The 11,198-nt window shown below is 34.3% G+C and overlaps 1 pseudogene; it reads left to right on the forward strand.

Annotated features, from left to right (window-relative positions):
- The first annotated feature begins 5,278 nt into the window (after positions 1 to 5,278).
- Positions 5,279 to 5,948, forward strand: LOC127210284 (U2 small nuclear ribonucleoprotein B''-like; annotated as a pseudogene).
- The last annotated feature ends 5,250 nt before the right edge of the window (positions 5,949 to 11,198 follow it).

Genomic DNA, 11,198 nt, shown 5'->3' on the forward strand with positions numbered 1-11,198 from the left:
GGTTGGAATTTATAGAACTGGAAACAGAGCAACCACTTCATTATTAATTTTGTATCCTAAACGTAAAAATGTAAGCACTCACATAGACAGTTGTCCATGTGTTAACCTATCAACAAAACTTTATTCAGATATAACACACATGTAGGAAAATGTTGTAATTGCTATAAATAACATGATGAATACTGAATCTGGTTCAAACACTAAGATATTGTCATTAACCTAGATTTACCCCCGTGCCCTTTTACCATGTTCAGTTTTCAAAGACTAACCAGAACTCTGATGACATAAACCATATTCTGGGTACTTTTGTGCATGCGCTGCTTACAAGATCAATGGGATTTACTGGGAACTTCACTTAATTCACCGTTGGCATGTGTGAACTAACCTGAAATCAACTATTATCATGGCCTAGAGGATTAATAGATGAGCTAATGGTTACATAAACTGTAGATTTTACATATGTTTTAACCTCAAACTAAGACTTTTCTGATCTATGACAAATATTAAAATGCATTAATAACAATGTAGTTGGAAAAAGATAAATCTCAGCTTTGGATATTTGCAGTTATATATTGAATTGAGAACTAGCTGAGTAAAGACAAGTATGACTTCAGCTATTGATTTTCATTAAGTTTATAATTTGGGGGAAACCACAAATTTCTCCCACCATTATTCCCCTGTGACAAAATTCAGAGAAATTATGTTATATTTCATAATAACTGTAGGGCATGGCATAAAAATCTAATTATCTCAATTTGAAATACATGGTAAGTTCACATTAAATAAAACTATAATTTATACCATTTTATCATAACATAAAATATACAAATATATGTATAAACCTTTCATAGGGCTAATACTTGTAATTAGGGAAGGTGGGTAGATTGCATGTATATGTTCAACATGAGAATTAAAGTGATTAAAGCTGGATTCCCAAACTAAGAAACTTGTGAAAATAGTGCAGGGTAGGAATAGTTTGAATGCAATTGTCTCCTCCATACAGTAGAGCAACTTTTAGCAGGCAAACAGAGGCAATTCATACTTGTCCTGAAGAACACTGAGAACCACTCTGGGTTTTGTTTACTATTTTCAGAAATAATTTTGAAATAACAGATCTTTGTCACTCAAAGTAAGCCTTTTGAGAAGATCTATTAAGCAACTTGAATGAAACTTATAGTATTAAAGGTTGAATTGATTTTTATAGTGCACACAGTAATGGTTATGGAGGGTTCAGCTCCAGCATATTAACTTTGCAAGTACGAAGGGAAGTTTTCGAACTCACAGAAATCATTTATTTGAAACAAAAAGTATAATAAATATATTCTGACTTTTATCACTACTGTCTACTTTGTCCCCAGAAAGGGTAAGACAAACAGACACACAGAGTGAAAGACAAAGTTTAAAAAGATTCAGTGTTTGCTTTTTTAATTAAATGACCTCATGTTTTAATGTGTTTATTGTAGTGCATTTATTGTATTTTAAAAATACATTTCATCTTCTCTTTGACATAATCCAAGCCCATTGGCAATCATCTTCTAATTAACAAAAGCAAGAAAAGACAAGACAAAATATTTGAGCTAAAACCAAGAGAAGTGTTGGAACACACTGTTTTTATTACGGAGCTGACTAGATTGTGTAAGAATAGATGAGATGTTTGCATCTGAATTTTGAGACTTTAATGATGTTTTAAAACTTTTTGTACTTTCTTTTTGATAAAATAACACTAGGCAAAAATTTAAATGCCTCACATTTTCCGAGTGATTATAATTTTGGGTTTTTTTTAATGATCCTCCATGCTTTAATTTTCTTTCTTTTTATTACATTTTTTACACACTTATTTGTATTATTACATGTATATACAATAAAGTACCTACAGCAAGAAGAACCATGAAACAATCAGGAATTATATAAATATTACATTCATTGTGTTTTGGCTATTTGTATTTAGCACATTTGAAGAAAACATCTTTCCTATCTTAGTCTAAAATTCTGAATGATAATCAATATCTATTATGTCTCATCATTGTCAACTTAAAATATCTATCTAGACCTAAAAACATCTTAATCCCTAAGCAACTAAGCTTAATTGTAAAACTAAACTATCTAGTCTTCAACCCCATCAGAGATGTGAGAAGGAATAAAATTACCTGAGTATACAGGGAGTGAAGGTTAGCAGTTTCCAAAGTGAAAAAAATGACAGAGACATTTTGCGGTCTGAACCCAAAACTCTCTATAACGTTAGATCATCATCTTCACCTTCTGGCCCAATATATCTGATAGACACATTTGTGAGGCAGGAACTATTGAGGACTTGCTTATCCTATCTTGGCAGAGTTTGGTCATCAACTCTACTTGCATCCAAGCTTGCCCATTTTTAGGCAGAGTTCTGTCTGTGGAAGAAAGGAGGACATTTTCCTCAGTGGCTTGTTTACCACATTTGAATCCATCTCTATAAGGAAATTCTTTGATTCTCATCATCTTTTTTGAGGTAGGATGGGTGTTGCCAGGAGTTAACCTGTCCCATTAAAGGTATATCTCAAAAATAATAAAAACATCTTTAAATGCTGTATTCTGTTGGTCTGAGGTTTTTAAAGCCCTTATCTAACTATTTTACCTTATCTTCCCACAGAATCATATCTATCTGCTATACCTAGGATGTATATTCTTATAATAAAAATAGACTAGTAATCGATATGACCATGAGTTGATCCACTAACAATTAACTTGTATAATTTACTTATCCTAAACATCCTGATAAAGCACTTTCAAAGTATTGGAAGCAAACCTGTGTTATAGTTGAGTTATAGGTAAAATACCTCATATTAGAGTAGGAATATATACAATGTGCATGAAGAATAACCTTAAATTTGAATTCTATACCAATGCATCTAAAATTGAACATATTTTGCATCTATATAAAAAATCCTATACCAGTGAATTAAAAGTAACCTTGTGAGTAACAAGGCATTAAGTTGATGAGTAGATTCACTAATCTACTTTTGTCCTATTGTCTCTCAATATTTTTATAGTCCCCCTTCTTTCTTTGCAACACCTATCTCTAAACCTAAAAATGAAAGATAAAGGAAAGGAGAGACATCCCTGAACATAATATGTGCTTTAATTTATTTCCTATACAATCCTACCAATCTTATAGTATCATTGGAAGCTGTTTGCTTCAAAACCAATGGTAAGAATGTTGCTACTAAATCTTTAGTTTTCATGGTTATCAAACAAAAAATTTAATGTTCATCACTACAGTGTAAGCAAACTGGTTTCAGAATTTACCAGTGAGTAATTTATCTTCCAACAAGCATTGAGTGGCTAGCATGTAATACAAGACCGTGGGCTAGATGAATTAATATGAGCCCGGGCAATTGACATTTTCTCTTTGGCTAGCTAAGCCTTGGCCTCTTTTATCATAGGACACATAAAGCCATTGGTTGGTGATTTAGTGAGGCAGAGTCTAAATTACTGATAAAATATAGAAGCTTGCCTTCACAGTCGACTGGAAGGCCAGCCTCAGGTCACTCTGTCTATTTCAGATGTATCAATGAGTAACTAGATACTATTCAGTATTTAGCCACTGAATATTATGGCAAACTTAAAAATTTTAAATCTCAAAAGTCAACTCAAAATGTTATGTTATCTCCACAGGGAAAAACTATATTTCCTCTCAGTGTTGTTTCTTAACAATTCTCTGCCTTTTGTAATTCATAATGTCCCTCTTTTTATGCTCCGAGATCCTTGAAACTAGAATAGATATGTACTTAAAAATTAATTCATCTGGAAAATTAGTTTATATTACTCAGTACATGCAAATTTATGTCAGTGAAGTACTGCTAATATTTCAATCATGTATACAATGTATAATGTTTAAATTATGTTGTGCATATATTGCTCTTCAAATTTTATTTCTTTATGCTGAAACATTCTGGCTTTTTGAAATAGGCAATGTACTTTTAAAGCTACCATTATTTTACCATGAAACCAGAACTTCTTACTTCTCTGTAACTGTGATTCGTATGCAATGACACCATTTTCCAAATAAAAAGGAAGAAAATGGTGTTCTGAGATTGTTTGATATACCCCTTCGTGGTTTCCAACACTTCTGTGTAATATTAGTTGTATAAATTGTGTTTCACTGGTACCTAAATGTTCTTTGTCCTTAACAAAATACATAGTGTCAAACAAGTGCAAATGAGAAAATAGATAATATGAACTGTGCACTGGATAAATAGATATTACATTATTTATATAGATTCTCAGGCTTTCCCCAAAGATGATATTTAATGTATCTAATCATTCAAGGTAATAATAATAAATCAAAACTTATAAACCTTAGAAAAATGGAATGATCAAAATATTCCTGACAATGTTAAAGAATTAAGGTCCTAAAACTGAAGATGACACACATGTAAAAAGTCAGTCTTCCCTTGTAGATAAGAAATATCTATAGTCTTAAGTCAAAATTCTCAAGAATTTATAGGAACTATGAATATCAGAGAAAATGTGGTTGTAGTAATTTAACATACTTAAGTAGGAATATATCCTAAATGTTTACATATTGGCTATTGTCCACATTTCAGGATTTCTACTGTTGTCAATTTATGGTGCTGCATCTGTGTGTACAAAACCAAAGGTGGGGACAGGCATATGAGACAAAGAAATGTATAGGGCAGCAACTGAACACATGAAAGGGAATCTGCATGAGCATTGAATTAATTCTGGAAAGTAAATTAACTATAGGAAACTACTTGTGAATTTGAAATTCTGGTTTTCATTGTGAATCAGTTTAGATGTATTTCAAGTTAACACTTAACACACATATGCAGTGACCAAATAGGCCTGGAGAGGGTGTCAGATTCCCTAGAACTGGACGTATAGACTATTGTAGGTGCTGGAAACTGAGTCTCTGTCTTTTGGAATAGGAGCCAGTGCTGTTAACTGTTAAACCATCTTTCAGCTGAGAAAAGGAGTATTATGATTACTAGTTCATTTATGTATTTGACCATTTGTGTCCATATCTGTCCATTGAGTTAGTACACAACTCACAAAAGGGCATTCTTTTTCTATTTAAATACTCATTTTTACAGCTTCATCTAAGAAAATTTGATAGATTTTTAAAAAAATCTCTTATTTTATATAAGACATAACAAACATATGGACTGGTAAGGTTGTTCCTTCTTTTTCATTCATTCAATAAGCAGGTGTCGTTTTCTGGCTTTTGCTTTAAGTAGAAGGCACAGGCTTCAGGCTGCTTGAAGGGTTTTATCCAAACATGGATATTAGACCAACTCACATGATTTATAAAAACAATATGAATGACAAAATTAAAAAAGAAGAATTGAGGCGATCCCTGTATGCCCTGTTTTTTCAATTTGGACATGTGGTAGATGTTGTAGCTTTGAAGACCATGAAAATGAAGGAGGGAACAGACTTTCGTTATGTTTAAGAAACTGTGCTTATCCACAAAGGCTTTGAGACAGTTACAAGGATTTCTATTTTATGGTAAACCAATGAAAACTCAGTATGCAAAAACAGATTCCAAAATAATATCTAAAATGCATGGCATTTATGCCAACAAGGAAAAGAAGAAAGCTAAAATCATGGAACAGGCTGCAACAGCTGCAAACAAAAAGCCTGGTCAGGGAACACCAAATTCAGCTAATATTCAAGGAAATGCAGCATCAAATCCTCAGGTCCCCGATTACCCTCCAAACTATATCCTGTTCCTAAATAACTTACCAGAAGAGAAAAATGAGATGGTGTTACCCATGTTGTTCAGTCAGTTCCCTGGGTTCAAGGAAGTTTGCTTGGTACCTGGGAGACATAACATGGCATTTGTAGAATTTGAAAATGATGGGCAGATTGGAACTGCCAGAGATGCTCTACAAGGTTTTAAGGTCACACCATCCCATGCTATGAAGGTTACCTATGCCAAGAAATAACATTTGCAATGCCAGTTTTAAAGGACTTGGTGTCATTTATAGTGTTTGTTTTGATCACATTCGGGCAAGTCGTTTTAGCTGGTTGGAAGTGCAGGTAAAGTTTGGGGGAGAAAAGCACCTAATCTTTTTATCTTGGTTTTGTTTTTGTTTTTGTTTTGTTTTGGTGAACTACGAATACAAAGCCTTGGTTTTGTACAATAAATATGTATTCTGTGTAAAAAATATAAATTAATGTCATTTGACTACGTAACAAATGAGAGACAATATACTAGTTGTAAATGTGACAAAATGAAGAGTCTTGTCCTAAATGAACTTTATCTTTGGGCGGGTTGTTAGTCAAGTTTCATGCTTCTCTACACTTACCTAAGAAAAGATTTCTTTACCCTCAGTTTTAGAAGTTTCTGTCTATTATGGTTAACAACTCGTGAAGTAGCTTGTATCATGGTGTACAAAAGAGAGTGGATAAATAATAGGAACAGGCAAAGAATAGATTTATCTGTCAAGGACATTATCCAATCAAATATCAGTTTACAAAATGCTACAACCCCTCATTCATTAGTTCTCACTTTGAATTCATCAATGGATTAATCCATTTATTAGGTTGGAACTCTCGTAAAGTATTTGTCACTGGAAATTCCCTCAAAGATACATGCAGAGGTTTGTTATACTAATCTCCTTGCTATTTCCCAATCTAATCAAAGCAGTAATCACAAATAACCAATACATGAAATCTTATCTCAAAAAATAACAAAAATGCAGATGAAAACAGGACCAGGGAGTCATATGCGCATGCCTAAATTCAAATTCCTATTTAATTTGTCAGCTACAAGATACCTGACTCAGAGGAACATGTCCGAGATCAATAAAGTATAGCAGCCTGTTGTTTGGATTAAGTTCAAAAATGAAGATGCATTTATCAGAACTATCATATACCTACATTTAATATATGAATTGTTACAGCTATATTCTAATGTTGAGAATTGTCACAAAAGAAAGTTTGACAATGTAAAGCCTATTTACTCTGAATCTCCAGAATATATAAGCCATGTATACATGTAAATTAAACATTGGATCAAAATTTGAAAAACAAAAATTAAGAAGGCCAGAATGTAAAATGAAACCAGAAGACATAAGAAAAGAAAACCCTTAGGGTATTTAACATAGTTGAAAAGTAGTTGTACAGGTTTAGAGAGAACTCTTTGGAAATTAGAGGAAAATTAGGCTGAAGAAATGGTGAGCAATTTGGACTGAATTCTAATAGATTTACTATTTATTCTATAGGTGATGGACACTCAGCTATTATCAGTAGAGTGATTAATCATATAATCTTTCCTTCACACTACAGGCAATATCAAAGACTTCTAGTGGACCAGAGGTATTGATATGATTTAAAACATTGATTTAATAGCATTTAATTACTGGGAAATGTATTGACATATGTTGTGCTGCACTGTAGACATATGCACAATTAAGTATGTACATCACACTTTAGGAAGTGTTAGATGAGTTATCAATGTCAGTTAAAATATATATTAATTCAGTGAATATTTCTGGAGGGTTTGTTATGTAGCACATGTTACTGTATTTCTTTGAATACACTTAAAATCTCTGTGTGTTAAATAGAGGAAAAAATAATAATTGCTTCATATATTCTTCTATTAATAAAAGATGAGGAAAAGAACAAGTAACATAGGGAAGAAAGTGTCTAAAATCTCCCATGTAAGATCTCTATCGGGAGCACCATCTATGAAGTTATTGAAATGATTCAAACAAAATTGCGAAGGCCTGAGCCATAGCAATGGTAGTGCTATATGGATAAGGGGCATCCATGAGATCTAGTCAGTTGTAGACCAGTAATGCACTGTACAAGAGAGTAGAAGGGTCCTAAGATGAGTTATAGGGACTCAGTGTTGAAAAGTGGACATGGGCAATCAATGAGAGAACACTGGCATTTATATTACTCTCTCCAAAGCTCAGCAAGATTGTCAAAGAAGGGGACAGATAATGGGAAAGAAAACTGCAAATCTATCTTCTGGACATGACACGACTAATATTCTCATGACCTCACAACAGCCTTGGCTACCACACAAGACCTTAACAAGACTAAGCCAGTCAGAATTCCAGCATGGATGGGAGCGGGACTAATACGACCTACCTTCTAGCTGAGTAGCTGTTTGTAGCTAACATGTGGTAGGGAAGACATATGTTCTTCAGTGGTATAGCCACTGGTACTTTACCATTATGTAAGTAAATAGTCTCATGTTCATGCTCATGTAAGAAGTTGTAATTAAACAAGATAGGACACACACACACACACACACACACACACACACACACACACACACACACACACATGCACACACACACACACACACACACACCATACATGAAAGCGGGAATAGATTTTAGGAAGAAGAAGGATGGGTGCTAAAAGAGAATAATGTGGGCAGCACTTTGATCAAAGAACATCGTGCATTTGTATGAAACTGTGAATAAATAAACAAACAAGAGAACTAAGCAGTAGAAGCAGGTGCTTTAGGGTTTAATGTGAGTTGTGTCATACAGTAAATCTCTTTTTATCATCAAACTAACTCATTTCAAAATACCTTCATATTTTTAGTCTGAATAAACGTATGAGGTTTTGTTCCACTTAATTATTTTCCACAAGTCTGTATTACCTTTGATTTGAGGAGCACAGAGGTATATGTAGTCTTCAGACCACAATACTTACAAGGCAGAGGAAGACTTTAACTTATTTGGACTTTTTTCTGTCAACTTAACCTATTTCCTTATCTTGAGAGCTATCAAATCCCACATTAATCTCTGATAGTAGTTTCACACACACGAAAATATGCTACAAAGGAAAGGACTGAAAATACTTCTTGAGTCTAAGGTTGGGACACAAGAGATCTAGGGGCGCTTTATCTCAAACTTTAGGGAAGTGCTTTCAGTAGATAGTCTCTACTGTATGTTTGGTGGCTACATCTGCCGTCAGAGGTACCTTTGTGACTACCAAACGGTTATTTCAGGGGGTGATTTCTTTCTTCATGTGGAGAGCTTATCCCCCTCAAAGATGAATGGCCAATGACATCTCCTCCCAACTGGAAGTGTATATGCTCAGTGTGAACAGCTGCTGGAACAATGGTGGGCGAATTTTTTTTTTCTCTATAGAAGACAACCTTGATGAACATACACGGTCACATTGCTTTCAGGACTAACGTCCATCTGTTGGAATGGCTGAGTGCCTAGTCACTCATTGGTCAGATTGTAGGACAGTGAATGCCTTAGTCAATATATTGCAGCTCTTTGTTTCATGACAGCACTGCCCTCTGGTCATTGGATGCATGGCATTAAACCCTTCATCTCACAAGCTCATCCAAAACAGCAACAAAATCAAAATTTTATAGAAGTTGTATATTGAAGTCCAGAGTATATGATGTCTGTTAGTAGTCTGCTTATTTCCTGTTTATTTTATTATTTCTTTAGATGTCAGAGTGTCAGAATAGCATGTCATGACTACATATATGAATTTGAATGATAGTGGTTATTTGGTTTTTATTAAAGAAGACTCTAATTTTATTCTCCCCCCCCCCTCTCTCTCTCTTCTCTCTCTCTCTCTCTCTCTCTCTCTCTCTCTCTCTCTCTCTCTCTCTCTCTCTCTCTCTCACACACACACACACACACCACAAACACAATCAAATCAAATGCAGAAAGCCTGTAAAATATCTTGTTTTGAATTTCATTTCTAAAAATGTTTTGTCTCCTTCCTCCTTTACTTTGTTTTCCCTCTCCAGCTTTGCTTGACTTTCTGATTGACTTTTCACAATATGATTCCAGCTTATTTTTTCCACACATGACATCAGATCTAGGCATTCTTTGTAGGACCTTGACCTTTCTCCAGTTTGCCCTCAAGTCTGAAATCTCTCTGGTGAATTCCTCTAATTACTTCCTTCTTTCTTAATTTAGTCTTTGCAGTTTGCCCCATCACTGATCCCTGTTCATCTTCCAGAAATAGGAGTGCTTCACATTCTTGGCTCCTTTGAGAGCAGTCTCTTCACAGTTGATCACTTTCTAATTCCAAGAAGAGCCCTGGTAGATTTCCCTTTTAATTCCTTTTTCTTCTTATGATGAGCACACTTCATTGTGACTTTTCAGCAGCACAGAGAATAGGACTCAAAGGAAACATAACTCTAAGCAGGCCCCTTTATTTTGAGACAGGAACTTGCTGTGAAGCCCAGCAGTTGTTGAACTTTCTTCTTGAGTCTTGAGTCTGGAATTACAGACATAAACCACCATTATACTGCCATATCTGATGAAACTCAGGTTTACAGTATTCATAACATACATTATGAGGTGTGAACATGGATGAATCTCATCACTCTTTTTTTTTTTTTTTTAATTCTCTGTGGCTACAAGTCTTTTTAATCTTATAGCACATAACAAAAAAAAAAAAAAGAAGAAGAAAAGAAAAAGAAAAAAGAAAGAAAAAGAGATAGAAGAGAGAGAGAGAGAATGTGTGTGTTATAAGAGACAGCAAATGAAAATATGTAGCAAAATTCATTTTTTCTTGTCTGAATATCAGGTACTCATCACTCTGGCTTCTTGAAAAGTGACATAGAGCATACAGTTGCTCCTTTCCTTTTGTGTATGTTGTTTTGATTAAATAAATAAATATTGGTCATTACTATAATTGTATACTTGTGCTCTCCCATAAACACACAGAATAGTTGAAGGGAGAGTGATAAATGCTTGGTAATAGCAATGAGAAAAATAACTACTACACCTATATATTTATGATTTTCTATATTCTACAAAATTCTTGATGCATGAGTGACAGTACTTTATCATTATCAGGACATAAACAATATGATCCAGGCATAATTAACCTTAAAAAGTCCAACAACTATTGAGTTCCTGAAGAGATGGTTCAACAGTTAAAAGCACTTGTTCTGCTTGCAGAGGACCTGGGTTTGATTTCCAGCACCCACAGGATGGTTCACAAACACCCATACCTCTAGTTCCCAGAAAACCTGGTGCTTTCTCTTGGAATCTGGTGCCCTTCTCTCACCTCTGTGAACACCAAGCTCATATGTGGTGCTTGTATGTGCACATACAGCTAAAATGCCCACACGTAAAATAAAATGAGTGAATCTACTGATTTAAAAAAAGTGTTTGGTCTAATATACTCCACAGCTGTATTCTCATCAAATTCTGTGATTCTCAATATCCTCTATTACAATAATGAAGAAG

The sequence above is a fragment of the Acomys russatus genome, chromosome 27, assembly GCF_903995435.1.
Source record: "Acomys russatus chromosome 27, mAcoRus1.1, whole genome shotgun sequence".
In the NCBI taxonomy this organism is placed as follows: Eukaryota; Metazoa; Chordata; class Mammalia; order Rodentia; family Muridae; genus Acomys; species Acomys russatus.